Genomic DNA, 17,596 nt, shown 5'->3' with positions numbered 1-17,596 from the left:
GTGGAATAATAACATTTATTTAAACGAAATTCTATATCGGCAATTAACATTTGAAAATTGAGTAGAAAATTATTACTGACGAAACAATCGTATTTTATGTGTAAATTAAAGCTATAGAGATCGTCATCTCTTTCGAAATTTCAATTAAGTGAAGTCCTGATAACCGAGCGACAGTTTTGGTTTATCGAAATATTTAATTAACGAATATTGGAAACATTTGTTGACCATTTCAGTCATGTAACCTTCACCTATTTTACCTGTTTACGTAATACAAAGTATTGCATTTCTGATGTTCGTGGTATTTGAATGGTATTGAGTATCGATGAAAATGTATCGCTCATTCGGCCTGATGTTGATATGTATGAGATAGTCGGTATTGTTTACGATTGTAACGGGATAGTTGTTGCTTCGAATTAAGTTCAGGCATTATATGATTACTTATTATTATGATATCACTTACATCATATTATCTTCAAATATTGTAAACAATTACACATTCTATTACAATGACTTTAATTAGTGTTTGTAAAGGTGTTATATCAAAATAAAAGTTATTTTATTTGTGAAAAAGTTAGCTAGAGGCGAGATTTTCTGCTCTGCTATATACGTACGCGGTCATTCACTCCAGGTGATTTCCCGTCTTGCATGGACCCATTAACGAGCAAAGTAAATAAAACGAGGGGAAGACTGAAAATTTTCCCCCAGAGAGCGTGCAACGGTAGTATTTTTACGATGATTACAGTAAAAATACAATTTGTTCAGTCCTAGGAGAAAAAGTTCATTAGAGATTAATGGATTTTATTTGATTATGTATGAGGGCTTTATTTCCTTGTAAACCGTAGTATTGATGCAAGTGGTTTTATAAGAAGTAAATAGATTAACATAGACAGGTCTCGTACTTTTTTATTACTTTTAGAGTTTTATAGACTTCGGTAATAAAAGTTAAGCCTGCTATTGAAGTTCGAGAACGGTTCACTTGAGACAAGTGCCCGCCATTTCGGTACACCTATCTAGTCCTCAATTCCCTTCAAGATATATCCGATAGATATTTGCATAATTTCCTGCGTTATTGATTTTCATGTTTTAATATGTAGCGATGTGCTTTTAAAAAAACTTAACATTAAACGGGGTATTTCGCATTTAAAATAATTTAAATAGATAATATCAAATTTATTTACGTAGGTACGTCACAACAAATTTCCAAGACTTGGCTTATAATGAGAACTCTCGGGACAAAAGGTTACCGAAGTTGACTTAGAGGACATAAATAATATAACATGGAGGGGTCTAGAGGGGTCTAAGAGACGTAGATATGAGAATGGTTGGCATTCAAGTCACTGTAGGTAGGTATCTAAATTCATTATTTGAAAAAGATTTCTTTTATCATTTTTTTTATGATTGCCAGTTACTTGTATAGAGAATTGTCTTGTAAAGAGAGTTTTTGGATCAATTTTCAAATAGTTAAAATTAGTAGACCGTGATAAGGTTAGAGAAATTGACGTACTTACACAGTTTCAAATATAAAACTGAATGAACATCTTCATTGCGATCTGTATTTTTGTTGATGATCACTATCATATGAAAGAGGATATAAAATCTATCGATTAATATCAATTTAAGTCGATTATTACAGTGCTTGCGGCGTTCTATAAAACTCAGTCTCAATTTGATCAAATTTTGCCTATAAATCGATTCACCAAAAAACCAAATAACGTCCTAGTAAAGCTCGTATTTGCACATAAAATAGATAATTAATGTTTAATTCGAAAATTTAGATCGATTTAAATATGAAACCTGTTTAGTATCTTAATTGCGAGTTCGTGGAATGTTTTATGAAGCAATGACAAATTACTTGGCTTTGATGGAAGGCTTATAGGTTTAGGTAAAAACTCGATATTGATTATCTGGCCAAACGATAATCGATCGACTGGTTTAGTCGTACCTCGTTAACAGCCCACCGCCTCTATCAAAATAGTCTTACTTTCTATGAAAGGAAATCGAAATTATCTCACTGCATGGACACATTCCATTTCTCTCTCGATAGTTTTGATAATTGTATCTTGTGCGTTTTTACTTTTATCGCGATTGCTGTAACACAATTTGGTCAGTTAAAAGTTAAAACTTTAATTTGTAAACTCCGCGTCCGTAGCAAATGCTATAAATTATACGCAACAGCCAATAAGTATGAAAAAAGCTAATTTCAATGTGGAATAAAAAATATGAACAAAAAAGCTGTAGCAATATTGGAATATCATTTATCAGCTTTTTAATGCAATAGTGAGTCCACATTGGGTCCCTCGGAAAACATGTTACTTTATCTAATATCCCCTCGTCCGAACAGAAAATATCGTGAAACTCGATTTCCTGTTTGTGCTAGTGACAACATTGAATCAACAGATCAAATTCGTAGATACAAAATCCAACAAATTGTTACAGTAAACATTACCTAAAAATGCACTTAGTCCCATCTCGCGTGTGGTTTGATTTACTTACAAACAAAGAGTTTAAAAAAGGGCGCAGGTCAATGACCGTAAGTAAAAAGTATGAACGACATAGCGACAGAAAGGTAGGAAGAAACAGTGGCCAACAATTCATTTGCCGTTGATTGCCGAGAACAACTTCCAGTTCACCGAAGACGGAGGCAGGTCTTCGCGCTTAGCGTATTAATAGCGAAACGGAGCGGGCCTCACATGTAAAATGGTCACCAGTTTTAGAAGTGCTTGTGTCTATTTCGAACAAGTGTAAATAAATCTAGCTAGTCACTTTCGACCGCGCTTGTCACTTTCATTGCTCGCTGTCGCTTGCCTTGTCCTGTCGTTACGCATAACTCTCCTACACATACGACCTTATAAGGTGACACTTGAGACGTACATGAAGTCGATATTCTGTATATTAATTCCAACATTAGATTGTATGGTAAATAGAAATTTTTGCATAAGCATACCTACTATATTATATCAATAAGGATCATATTGCCGCAGTCTATAGAAACCCTGTTTTCTGCGTTGTGTGCGGGTGCGGTTTTGACTTTTGATTCCCACCACGTGAAAACCTTTTATATATATAGGCATAGCATAGCTATAAGACAATAGAAGCAAATAAATTCGGAAATCTGAACGTTAATGTTGATTTATAAGATCCGTTATAATTCAAACATTATTAATATCTTTACCTATGTATTTAGGTATGTGTATCTTTAAAGAATGTTTTACATAGAAGGTCAAATAATAATGATTCTCTTTGATAATTTGATCCATGTTTTGTTTTGATAAATAATCCAAGGCAATGCGTAAAAGGTATGAGCAATGAGCATGTAGCTCTTGTCACATTACAATGACATGTCGGCAAATTCTTTACGCTGAGTGCTAGTAGGTAGATTCTCACGCACAGTCATTAATAGAGCATTAAATATTGTATACTGCTAACAAATATTATTATATCATTTGATTGATATTTTATAATAGAGCATTAATGCGTGACTAACGCCGAATAAAGTGGGATGACATAACAATACCCGTTTGAATATACGATGTAATGTAGCCGACATTGAAGCACGGCGCCGCGCTGTGACGAACCAAAACAAATGGACGCGACACCGTTACACTGCTTCGCGGAATTAAATAAAGAAAAAATGATGCAACGGTAATCTTTGTTCGCGCGTAAGGCCCCATCCTCTTCAGTAAGGCACCGCATGTACTCCGGCCTACCATCCCATAATCACCATGTAATTAAAATACAGACAATTTAACGTTATTCTCAAAATGTTCCTCAATGAGGACGTTACTCCATTGAATGGAACTAATTATCATGTTTTTGCGAAGAAGAAAACGCAAATTCGTCAGGAATTATGTTGTATAGTCTTGACGTTTTAAAATGGCCGTAAATATTCGAAACTCGGTCGGTTGTCACCTTTACTGCACCCAAATGGCACAGTTCCCAGTGAAAACGTTTTTGGCGTACGCGCGTAAAGCGCGTCTGCATAAACAGCGAGTCGGTATTTCCTTTTCTGAAAATGAACAATACTAAAAACACGGAAAACAATTAGGCAGTCTGAATCTTGACTATAAAAGAATTTATTCGCTCAGTTGCATTGATGCATTTTCAAGCGTCCTACATGAAAATCGGACCAGGTCGACTATTGAAGGACGGGAGATCTGGAAAAAATTATACGCGGAAGAAATCTTGTTTCTATAGATACAAGAACGAGACGAGTGTATTGCTTCGAGGAATTCTTATAGAGCGTTAATGAGTAATATAAACCAATGTTCAAGAAAAAGTGTGCAGTAACGTGTTGCTATTGTGTCCATGAGGTGAAGACGGAAGGCGGGCGGTGGCGTGGGAGCCGACCTCCTCTTGGGAAAATCTCACTCCTATATTTCGTTCACATGCGAGTGTATTGATAAAAAGTTAAATCACCATTACAAATCATGACCATATCAAGGCGAGCAATGTTCTTGGAATATAATCGGTCGTATTCAATGCCGATATGCGTTTAAGATTTTATGCGAGTACGCGAAGAAGAAATAACTTATGATGTGAACGACCACATTTCAATGTAATAGTATATTACTTTTTCGAACAATTGGGGGATGAAGTTATGAACGCTATGTTTCTTGATTTTTTTTACCACGTATATTACACAATATTTTTATTTTTAAGACGTTTGTTAAGTGCAATAATATACTAGATAATGATTTATGTCAATTATCTTTACAATATATCTAGAGATTAAAGAGCGTAGAGCAAACATGTACCTATAAAATGCAATTGCATAATTTGTAGGTATACTTATTCAAAAATATATAAAATATATACCTAATCGTCGTGTTAAGATCAGTAATAACTTTCTCAATATAAAATTACAAGCGAAAATACAAATATTCTTAATGTTAAGCATGATAATTGATGTGCAACAGTGCAGTCCGTTCGCGTTGGCTTGATTCTGGACGAGTGTAGTGCCAATGTCAATGCGACAGCTTGTCCTAAAAGGGTATTGTACTGATATCAACAAGTAAACCTTCACTGGTACTTACTTATCAACGTCGTTTCCAAAAAACCATACGGCCATGGCATTTTTTATTGACTGCAATGATGAATCTATAAAAAGACGACCAATTAACTTGAATTTATTGTCTTTGACACCGGAATTGTTTTTTTATGCTGATAATAATTATAAAAAAATAGTAGACCTGTCAAAAAATGTATCTTTTAATAATATCTTTTCTACCCTGGGGATAAAATTATACATAGGAAGAGTTTTTTTAGTTTTTTTGTATGTTTTAAACTCACTATTTTATCTTAGTAACGTACTATTTTACCTTTAAATTTATTAAAACAAATGAGAGCTATATTATTCTTAAAGATTGTTAATTTTTTATCACGACTTGACACCCGGGGATGGAGCGAGCGGCAAGTAATAAATATAATTATTCAAATGAGAAAATTATTACAAATTAAAAACTAATGTAATTAAGGTTACCTACACTTATAAGGTTATATTTTTAAATGTATTCTTAAATCATTAAAATATCAATAAGATAAATACACAAATATTAGTTTAATAGATCAAGTATAATTATTGCACATAATTACATTACCACTCCTAAAATATATTCGTAGGTAATAATGATAAATATCAGAGGTTAATCTGGAAAATATTAGAAGCATCAAGCTTATGGGGTACCGTTCTAGTCTGTCTTAAAGGAGAATGCCCATTTTTGGTACTGGTTTTTCTCATGCATCAAGACAACAATATATTAAAAAAAATCTCGGCAATTTAGAGGCCTTCTTACCATCGGAAAATATATTTTGAACAGGGAATGTTTTGTAAAATCTAATAAGACATGTAATTGTTTAGATCCGTTATTATAGATTTAGTGTCCATTACCGTTTACATTTTTGGTACAGGTTTTTTCTCATGCATCAAGATAAAAATACTATTAAAAAAAATCTCGGCAATTTAGAGGCCTTCTTACTATCGGAAAATATATTTTGACCAGGGAATGTTTTGTAAAATCTAATAAGACATGTAATTGTTTAGATCCGTTAGGGAGCGTTCAAGTAATACGTAACGCAATTTGGGGGGAGGGGGGGTCTCGTAAAACGTTACGATGCGTTACAGGGGCGGAGGGGGTCTTTCTTACAACACGTTACGTAACATTGTTTTTTTTTATAAAAAATTTGTGAATTAAAACTCCAAAATTGGCAACCACTTTCATTTACGTTTTACGGGGAATCCCTTAATTGTATTAGTCTGGTCGTCATTTTTGATTTGTTCTCGTAAGTTGGCAAACCTTTTTGTTTATATTTCACTGGGAATCCCTAGATTGTATTAAACATCATTTATTGTTGTTCTCTTTGTCAGTACTTGTTAGTGATGATGATTATAAACATAATACGCAGGTGTTGCGGATTAAAAAGGATAAAATCTGTAATATACTTTTTTGCAACTTTAGGGTAAAAATGGTCACTTGAGTGTTACGTAACGTTTTGAGACTGGGGGGGGGGTATAGTAAAACGTTATGGTGCGTTACAAGGGGAGGAGGGGGGGTCAAAAATATACAAAAATTGCGTTACGTAATACTTGAACGCTCCCTTACCATAGATTTAGTATCCATTACTGGTTACCACGGTAACCAAGCGGTAACTATTATGACATTTACTATGGTAAATAGCTAATATTGTTTTCATTGAATTACAAAAAAATCAATTAACATAAAATCACTCTGTAAGGTATTGTTTATACACTGTAGGTTGTTTTAACATATATAGTGAAGTAAAATAATATAAATATATATAAAAAAATATGATTATGACATAGCTTGTAAGATAGCTTGGAAGGTAACCAGTTATTTCTTATTTGTTTCTTTCTTCGAATATGTAGTGAAAAAATGATTCAAACAACAACAACAATATGTAAACTGAATAAAAACTCTATTGGCATTTTTTAAATATATATTTAGGTTTTCTTGAAATCCGTCCCGGAAGATTTCTGGTGCCTACCTACACATAGCCGATGAACACATAGACTTTGCCTGAAAGCATAAGCGCTACGCATAGATTAAATATTATGTTAAACGAAAAATAGCCTTCAGACGATAAAATACTACCTAAATCACACATAAACCTAACTAAATCGGGTTCATTTAAGTTTTGAGGTTAATTCACATTTTTCTCAATATCTTGAAAACCCCTGTTTTTATCACAAAAAAATGTATCGGTAAAAATCTTTTGAATATCGAAGAACCCTCCAAAACCACTCTGGCATTGACGCAACACTATACTGTGGTCCATACTTTCATGGGCATTCTCCTTTAACACTCATCGCTGTTTTAAATTTCATTTCAATATGTTGACAATTCAGATATATTTAACTGAGCATGGTCATCCAGTTTCGGACCCTTGGCCTCTGCAGGCTTGCTATCTACGATCTGAGGGCAGTCAAGACCCGCTCAACTACTGGGTAGTATAGACTTTATACATTACACACATATATCCATTTATTTGCTTACCTACCTTGCTTGCTACCTTTACAAATTGAAAAAGGAGACATTTTGTGAATTCAAACGCAAATTGTATTTTAAACAGCATTTTCATAATTTCAAGATTTTGCGAATGCAGTCGAGGAAAGTAACAAGTTATATATTATGTACCTAGTTATGATATTTTTTAGCATCACTTCTCATTTACATTATAAGTACTCCAGGGTATGTTACATAGATTGAAAATATAAAATTACATCTGAATGGTAATCTAAAATGTAAACAGCCTATGGGAGTTTAAGGAGGAAGCTTCTTAGAAGTCTAATGTATTGCAACTATTAACATTTACATCAAACTGATATATATAATAAATATATATATTTATACCAGTGTATACATAATATATGAGTGGATGTTATAGGCGCACTTATTTCTTCACATTTGTAATCTAATCCATATAGTATTGACACGAATAGTTTGCATTGAGGTACGGTACTATTGTGTCAAGTGTCGTGCTACCTACTCAAGCCTATGCGTGCGTGAATCCGATTGTAAAAATTACATACATTTTTAAAAAGTTAAGATTCGTGAATCGTAACGAATAAATCTTTTAACAATTGCAATCATCCTCCATTTTCTTCAGATTAATTATCTAATTGGTCTGTTTTGCTATATCATTCACAGTCACTTCTTGATTGCGATAATCTATAGTCTTATTAATTGCCGAATACGTGAGTATTCGGCAGTTACATACCTATATACATCTATGGAAGACGAAAAATTTTGTACCCTATAAAAATTTTAAACGTATAATTTTCAGATACTTACTGAAAATTTTCACTGTGTAAAAAATATTTTAAAAAGGTACGTAATTATTCGACGCAATGAATGCTTTTTGAATTAAATTAAAGTCTTGTGAAAGTGAAAATGTGTTAAAATCCTACGATTTTTAAATTCTTATGTAAATGGCAAAATAATTATTTCATTTGGTTAAGTGCAAAATGCAACTGCAGTAACTGCGGAGATTCCATACTAAATATTTTTGAGATATTTATAACATTGCGTGTCGCCTAAGATACAAAAAAGAGTTGCCCAACACTCAATCTCAAATATGTACAAGTACTTAATATGATTATTTTTCTACGATGTAAGCCTTTATAACAGTAATAAAACACCTCATGTATTACATATGTGTAACGTTTACGTAAACTTTCAAATATTGTCTTGGCTAACAAAAACAAGAGTAAGGAGATATCATCTTAAACGATTATTTCTTGGTTTATCTAAATATTATTAAATTAAAATGACTATTATTAATATTAAAATGTAAAAAAACATTGATGTATCAATAGAAACAAGATAAATAAGTTACAATAGGCATGAGCTAAATCCATTTACAGAACACGGAACTACTATAAACAATTACAAATATAAATATATGCGTAACTTATCAAGCTATAGGTATGTTGTCCTTTAGAGTGAATGTAATAAATAAGTTAAGACAGACTCAGACAGGACACCTGTTGAAAGTCGTTCGAGCCATATATGAAAGTAAAGTAACAATATAAAAATAATTCTCGATTCACTCGAAGCGAAATCCCTTTTGACGAGGGGATAGTGACAAAATTAAAATGTGTTTAATTTTGCTCCCCATGTGTGTTGTGTTTGCATCTTTTATATGTTTAGTGCAATATCGCTTAGAATATAGTTTTTGAAGTTTTGTCACAAAAGTTGTCTATTAAAAATTTGTGTCCCGTATTATTGGCGTTTTAATGTTGAATTAGCAGTATGTGATAGCTGTAGGGTACACTAGGTTTATTTGTGAATAAAACAAAATAAAAAATATGGTAGCACCAATCTTTTACTGCATGAATCCTATTTTCTATAATAGTAAAATTCTTCTTTAGAATTTCTTTTTGTGCGAATTAATTAAAAAAACATGTTCTTATAATGTATTATTTATGTCGAATAAAATAAATGTGTATTGTAAAAACCTGTTTGCTTAATAATTCTCAAAATTAGAACATCTCGGGGACCACAAGTAGGTATACGATTAGAAATACGATCGGGGTAATCTCCTTTACTCAAAAGAGATTTCTTAAGCATAAGAGTCTCATAAAATATTCAAGTATTACTAATGGTAGCATTACCTCAATAAATTCAGACTAGTTTTCTTTTACATTCATTTAGATATTTTAGCACGCTGGTTTAGATGAAAGCAGTCGCTAAGTAGTAAGCATACTAGAATATTATCAACATTGGTGTTACAGAATTTCTCTTATCTGTAAAATATAGAATTGTTGTTTATTTTAGGTCAGTCCGATTCAGAATTTCTAGTTCATTTTAATTTTATGTATCGATTTGAATTAGAATACCAACGTGAATATCGATATTATCCATCATCATGGAACATTATAAAGAGTCAAGTATATATGTAGAGCTCATTTGTTTAAAATATATTTTCGCTAAATCACACAATACAATTGCACGAGTAAGTTATGTTACACTTATCGTATTAATTACTAATTAATTAACTGACCGGGCACAGTTCAAGTGCAGGTTGCGTTGCAAGTCGACATTGAGTTTGTAATCGTTTCTTATTTTATTTTCAATTGAATAAATACCATTTTAAAACTCATTTCAACTAAATTAAATATTTATATACAAAATTATAAATTTCAGTCGAGTCTTATGTAATTAATTAGAAGATATTTCTCATTCTGGGAAAAATGTGAATGAGGTAATGAGGAGTAATTATTAAAGTAACAAAAAATATCGTATTATTAATGTAGTCATCCAACGTATGAACCTAATTATAAAGTATCCTCAAAACAGCACGTGCCACGATAATAAATGAATAATAGACATGACATTATAACAAGAGGCTCCCTAAGGAAATTGTTTTGCTGAAGTTGGAGATTGGAGGGCTTAAAAATTTGGAAGTTGATTAAATTTTTAGTGTGTCAGTTTAGATTAAGTTTGATAGTAATTTTCACTATTTTCCCCGTTAAAATTTGCCGATTTAACGTTCTATAGAACATTAACAATTAGTACATTTAATTTTTAAATGTTTGTTTATATAATTAAAATTTAAAGTAAATTTAAATTATATAAGTAAAGTATAATTAAAATTAAAAGTTTCTGTATAGCTTTTTATCAATTTGTCTATGACTTTGTATGTATGTTTTGCTTTCGGACATGGACTTGGACAATCGAAGATAGAGTTATTTTTACAATTTCTATTTAATCGTATGATATTTAACAATAAATGCATATAATCTCTATAATGCTATGGAAATAAATTTCTTGAATCTATAATGCGCTGTAAGATTAGTTTTATAGGATCAATTTCCACAGGTATAACTTGTGTTTGACTTTGAATTGAAGGCTTAAACAATCGAGTAAGAATGTCACATTACAATTTGCAGTAACGTTTGTACTACAATAAATATTATTGAAAATTAAAAATGTTCTTTAGCGTGCCAGCGTGTTTGTAAATATAAATGCGGGGAATTTGCACATGTTTGTTGATTCAACCTTTATTTATTTTTCATTTTCGTGAAGGCAATTAGCATTCATATGGACGTGAATGCAATTTTGCATAAACTTCATTAATTACATGAACTGGTTAAAATACTGATTATTATATTTTATTCAGAATATTGAGGACCTTGTTTTTTTTATTTGAAAAATTTGCAGTGTATTACAATAATTTCCACATAAGACCTAAAGTACCCATACAACCGACATAGGTACTTAGTATTTAGTTAGTTATTTTTTATATTGTTACTATTAGATACATAGTTCATGAAATGTGTGCATGACGTTTGTTCAGCCATTTGTTATTATTTAACTTTTAATGTTTGCTAAGAAAATTTCCATCGTTTATGACATACTAGAGGTCCGCCCCGGCTTCGCCCGTGGTACATATTTCGCAATAAAAGGTCTATGTCCTTTCTCGGGTATCAAAATATCTCCATACCAAATTTCATGCAAATTGGTTCAGTAGTTTAGGCGTGATTGAGTAACAGACAGACAGACAGAGTTATCGCATTTATAATATTAGTATGGATTATTTATCTATGAAAAGTTACCTGTTGACAGTTTCTGCAGTTGCAATTAAATTTTAAATGATTACTATGATGATATTTTGTTGATAGTAAAAACTAGAATCAGAACAATAGGTATGTAAGTTTTTGTTTGAATTTTTCATTTTTATCTCTAGGTACTTTCTATGTTGACATCGGTAAACAAAATACGGACAAACATACGAACCCAGGAGCTGATAATTAGATTAATGATGATGTTTATAATTAATATTAGTCGAGTAATGTAATTTTTTTTTATTCTTTTAATGATCAGGTTGACCCTTCCTTTGTTAATAAAGTATTTTTACTTCAGTAATTACAAAATTTAAAGAAATAGGTAGCTAATTATGATTATTTTTATCCTTAAATATGTTGTTGGTAAAGTAATAAATTAATTAGGCATAATCTGGGAAGTTAATCACAGAGTAGGTACATTAATAAGGGTCGGGGCATGTATGACAAGTGCATGAAGTAAACATGACTGTGTAAATAATGTTTATTTTGCTTTGTTTGTAGTGACCGTTATCGAAAGAAAAATATACGGTAACATATTTAGCTCAACAGACGTAAAAGAATATTTTAATATGTATTAACAAATTTAATTAATCAGGTATGGTAATGAATATTATCGAGTGAGTATTTAAAATAGCTGTGAAATTGTAGTTTTATTTATGCAGGGGTTTGTTCATAGTGTAAGTGGATTTTTACTAGGTAATTTGGGAATAGATATTTTTAGGTCCTAAGTTTTTAGAAAAGCCTTCAAGAAAAGAGTTCAACGCACGCGTGAAATAAAAAGCTCAAAACAAGATTAATGTGATTAAGATGCACATCACACTCTTAAGCATCTAATAGGAACTGGTTTGCACACTACGAAATATCACTTAATGCTTTATAGATTTTTAATTATCTCTTATGCATAGTTGCTCTGTGTTGACAATCTAGTTTTAATAACTTGTGGTTAGCTTATGCACTCGTGAATGATTTGTGTACTTGTACTGTTATCAATACAATGATGTGACATAGAAACAGTAAGGAAGCGTCCGACCTTCGATACTAATGCAGTTCACGGCGCGATCTCTTCTCGTCCGCATAAATCAGCTGGAGTTTATACATAAACATATTGAAATTCAACACGTACTCACCGTAAACAGACGGCCGTATTGAAAATAAACTGTACACCTCCAATGTGAAGAGTCACAAATAAACAATAACACAAAACTGTCAAACAAAATGAAAGTATACAGAACTGAGAACTGATTGTAACACCACTTTTTACGAATCGAGTGCGATTAAAGTTTCGCTGCGAGGAGCGTACACGGAACACGTTTCACCGGCTCGGCAGTCGCGAGTCGAATGACTTGGTTCAGTAGGTACGCCCGGTACGCCCGCACCAGGGATACGCAAATTCTCGCGCGAAACCATGCGTTTATTTCACAGACGTTTCCGGCCATCGACGTTTAGCAAAATTTAATTCGATCCAAATACGTTTAAGTAATAAATAATTTTAATAATAATTCAAATTCGTGATACACTTTGCCACAGGTGTTTGTTGGGTGAAAGTATATAAGTGTTATAAATATTTAATAATATCCTCTTAGACTTAGTACCTATTTCTGCACCTAAACCGTACTACAATGCATAACTGAAAATTGATAGATTTCAATAGCACTTTCTTTCGCATTTATCGTATAAACCTACCTCGTTGTACGTAAATATTCAATTCAATTACCTAGTAGGTATATGTAAAGTATAGTGTATTTCACAAAAGATCTGATAAAATATAGACAATAAGCTTAATTTACTAAAATACCTCTATTTAATTATAATCCTCTCATTTAACTTATTACCAATATTATTTTTATGTAAAGGTAATTAACGTTCAATTTATTGTATTATATCCGATCGAATTATAACTTGTCAGGTATTAATTGAACGGTTTGGGAGTTATAAAGGAAATTATTATCTGTTGGCCTTTGGTGACAATTCATTTGTTTACCATTAGCACAAAGACAACGATTATAATATACTAGGACATTTATGTGCACTTTTTTATACCGTAAAGAAACCCTTCGAACCGTTTCATGTAACATGGTTTTGCTTTTTAGGTAAATGTCGTTTTGACTAGGCGTTTCGCGCACGGTCTACAGTAAAATAGGTACGGTCGCGATGATCGCATCCATGCGAAGGTTATTTATAGGAAAAACCTAATAAATACAAAAATAGCCCTCACACAAACAATACGAAAAATACATTTTCTGTATTTGACATACGCATAATGAAAAATTATGAAAATTTGTCATAACATATCGTAATATGCGTTTTGTTATCTATAATTAAAAAAATATAAAAGTAAATAGGTACCTATATTTATGGTTTCGTTTGTGTTTAAGTTTTAAAATTTCGATCGAAACAACAACAAGGGCAAATTTTGTAACGCTTAACAATTATTTGAGTAGGTACAAATTTCGATTAAAAAGTTAAATATGTAAATATTTCTGAATAGTTGAATGAAGGTGTTTGAAAAGCAAATGTTTAAATTTGTTTTAACGTAGGAATAAAATATCAAATATGTACCTATATGTATCTTTTTATTCAAGAGCATGTAAAAAAATTAACATCGTTAACGAATCTGTAGATCTTGAGGAAATTTTGTAAGGCTTTTATTTAAATAAATAAATATTGAACAAGTGATAATCATATAGAATAGAGTCCCGAATAAAAAAACGATAATCTGTAAAACTCACGCTGCTGAAAAAATATTTAAAAAAATTTAAGAGGATAGATAAAGTTATGACATTGCAGTTGTAAGTACAAACTACAACGTCAGTCGAAGAAGTTTTGCGCGAAGTTTCAAATCAAAACCAGATGACGCCACGTGCAAAAGTAGTATGTAATTATCATAAGTGTTCCGTTTATTTAAAAACTCATCGCTTTAAATACTATAATTAGGGAGCATACTGTTATATTTATATTACTCTGTTCTCGAGGGAGGGTGTTATGTTTATGCGTCTATTAAGTTAACGGCAGGTCCTCGCTAACAAGTTGCATCCCGTTGGGAACTCGGATAATCGTATTGTTTGAGATTATGACTTTTTTGCGTTTACGATCGTCGTAAAATACATTGTTGGAATAGAAAGTACACTTCACTTGTTACACGCTCAACACACTCGTCTCTATTTAGTTTTATGGATATTGAAATGTTTGCTCATTATGAAGGTAATCGATATTTATAAAGATGAAAATCTTGTGCAGAATGTGTGAAAAATTACCAAATTATAAATATCATACAAATAATAATTATTACAATCTGGCAAACTTTTGCGAAGGACATACCTACCGGCCGCAGTCGCGGCGCAGCGTTACAAAAAGCTTTCTTGCACGGTGTAGAAGGACAATAATAGTTAAGAAAATAATAAATATGAAACACAATAATGAAGCCATCCACATTCTCGATTCAAGACTCACGCTCTATAGACTAGAGTAGATAATTTTTGAAACAAAAAAAAAAATCGCAGTCGGATGAAACCCATTAAAAAAGGAGGGGAATATGATGAAAATAAAATGAAAAATAAATATTTTTATGTTGTTGAGTAGGTACTTACACAGAGATTACCGAACTTTCATGTTAACAAAAAGTCGATGAAGTGTAACAACGTAATGTTATATAATTACGTTAATCGTTACGCGGTTTTGAGAGCGCAATAATATATATCTAATAACTGCGTACTGTTTGTAACAATTTTGGCGTAGAAAGCCGTTGCAACTGGTAATCCGTCGATCGAGAGCGGCGACACATGTCACGCTTCCACTTTCTTCTATCAAGCATTATATTTGTATATTAAAATTATTGTATCGTTTCGCATGGCATTGGCATGTTCGTGTTCTTTGCGACAACAAAGCTGTAAACCTTTGCAAACTTGTATCATTCTGTTGGAAAACCTGTATGCATATAATAGGTATTTATAATAACTATATCACTGTTCTTTTTTTTAATCGTTTATGAAATGCTTTTAAATCGCATAGTCCCATGAACGAAAAATGATTTTTAAATGTAAAATAATTCTGAATTATAGAGCAATAAAAAGCAATGCAGGTACCTATCATTGAGCTATTATTACTACGTATCGTAGTATTTGTGTTCTCTTTGCTACGTAGAGAGAAGACACCACGAACAAATCTGTGCTGCAAGCGCGGCGATGTGTAATAAAAAACATCTTTCATACCCAATGCCATTTCTTAAATTTTAGTCTATGATAAATGACGCAAAATGGCGTCCGCCAAAAATTTTGACCGATCCAAGTTTCAAAAATGATTATCTATTTCTACTCCGTTTATTACTAATATAAGTTATTCCTTTGCACTTTGCCGTATTATTTGAATTATTAGTGCAATATCGTAACACACTCCCTCGAGTGTGTATGGCCTCCCATATTTGATGAGTTTCAGGGGTTTTTTGCTTTAAAACAAACGAGACATGAACGTGACCATCGCGCTAAAGCAACTGAATGCAGTGTGGCCGGTTGACCTATCTTGAGCGGAATATAATTGATGTAGGCGGTGTCTTCTCCATACGTAGTAGGTACCTATTTGATTTTTTTTATGTAAAATATAGTCATTTTAAAAACGAGTCATTAGGTGTCCGAGGCTACCACAACATCCACAAATTTATTATTTCGTAATTCTTATCATTAGGTACTTAATTATGCATCATTAACAAAATATAATGTTTTTTATAACATTGAAAGGGTTGTATATAAATTAATTGAAAAAAAAAGTCGTAACAATTTTAAACGACACTTAGATTGAAACGTTGCTGAACTGAATTGCATTTCTAATCGGAATATTTTTCATTTGAGTTACATTATCTTTTAAATTAAATTATAAAACGGTAGGTACCAATAAAGGTAATGCATGAGTAGGTAAGTAAAGTCTGTCAGTTTGACACTGTCATAAATCATCGTACGTTCGCAAATTGATAAAAGCTGGTAAACATTTATTAACATCAGCTTATCACGTAATTGACACGAGCTTTTACGCTAATTTTACTGATTGAAAATTTGTTATTGATAGGTATAATGGGCTTACACGGTAGGTGACAGTCTTATCTGATAACCAATATAAAACCATAGGCATAGGTTTAACTGTAGGTAGCATGCATTAATATCAGCTGCTATTTTTTCAATAAGATCTTAGCAATACATTTTTCGAAAGAATTTTTCGAAAATTCAAACTGAACAAGATTGAAAATTTTCTTCGTTCGAACATTGACTCGTGTTGATAAGAACTAAGTAATTTATTTTCTTGTGAGCAATTAAAGTTGTTTAATTTTCTTAAAAGCTTGGCTGGCTGCACTTAAATTACATCGACATTAATCACAGGTGTATGAGAGCGCTCACTAAAGTAATAGATATACCTACCGACATATTACATGGAGCCTGGAGGTAATATACCAAACTATTAATTATATACCTAATTAACGAATTAACTGATTCGTCTGGAATCTCTTCAGGCGTGTACCCCATTTATGCGACAAAAAAAGTTAAAATATTTTCGTAATATTTATACGATTTTTATTTTATTTTGTCTACAACACACAAAATGTTTTAATTTTTATAAACATAGATCCATGCATAGATCATAGAATATAATATTGGCCACTTAAAAAAAAATGAAACTTTAAAAATGGAACGCTTCAGTTTGAATGCTCGATGACGAGCTCGATGAGGTTAATTGTGTTTATTTATTGGTCATTTGTTTTTATAAAATTTTAAAGTTGATTTAAAAAGTGTGTTAAGGTCGTCAAGATTGGTATCATAAATTGTGGATATGAAAAACTAATGTTTTTGTGAGGGATTTGCTCAATTAAGAAAAATATATAGAAGGTCTTTAACACTTTAATATGTGTTTGAGAGAGCTACAGTTTACGTTACGATTTACTTACAAAATGATGAGCTTCATGTAGAGTTTCGATATTATTCGTATCTTTTTAATGATATGTGCTTTTTGTTTTTTTAGAAAGGCCAACTT

At 31.9% G+C, this 17,596-nt stretch overlaps 1 protein-coding gene across 1 annotated transcript in view; it reads right to left on the bottom strand.

Moving 5' to 3' along the window:
• The window catches only part of LOC123695391, a 32,095-nt gene extending 19,187 nt beyond the window's left edge, over window positions 1–12,908 (bottom strand). Inside the window, exon 1 of the mRNA XM_045641227.1 lies at window positions 12,712–12,908. The gene's annotated coding sequence lies outside the window, so the exon portion shown is untranslated. The remainder of the gene's footprint in view (window positions 1–12,711) is intronic.
• Window positions 12,909–17,596: the final 4,688 nt, after the last annotated feature.

This window comes from Colias croceus, chromosome 11 (assembly GCF_905220415.1).
Source record: "Colias croceus chromosome 11, ilColCroc2.1".
Lineage (NCBI taxonomy): Eukaryota > Metazoa > Arthropoda > Insecta > Lepidoptera > Pieridae > Colias > Colias croceus.
The sequence above is the reverse complement of the archived record's forward strand: the minus strand, read 5'-3'. Positions and strand labels throughout refer to the sequence as shown.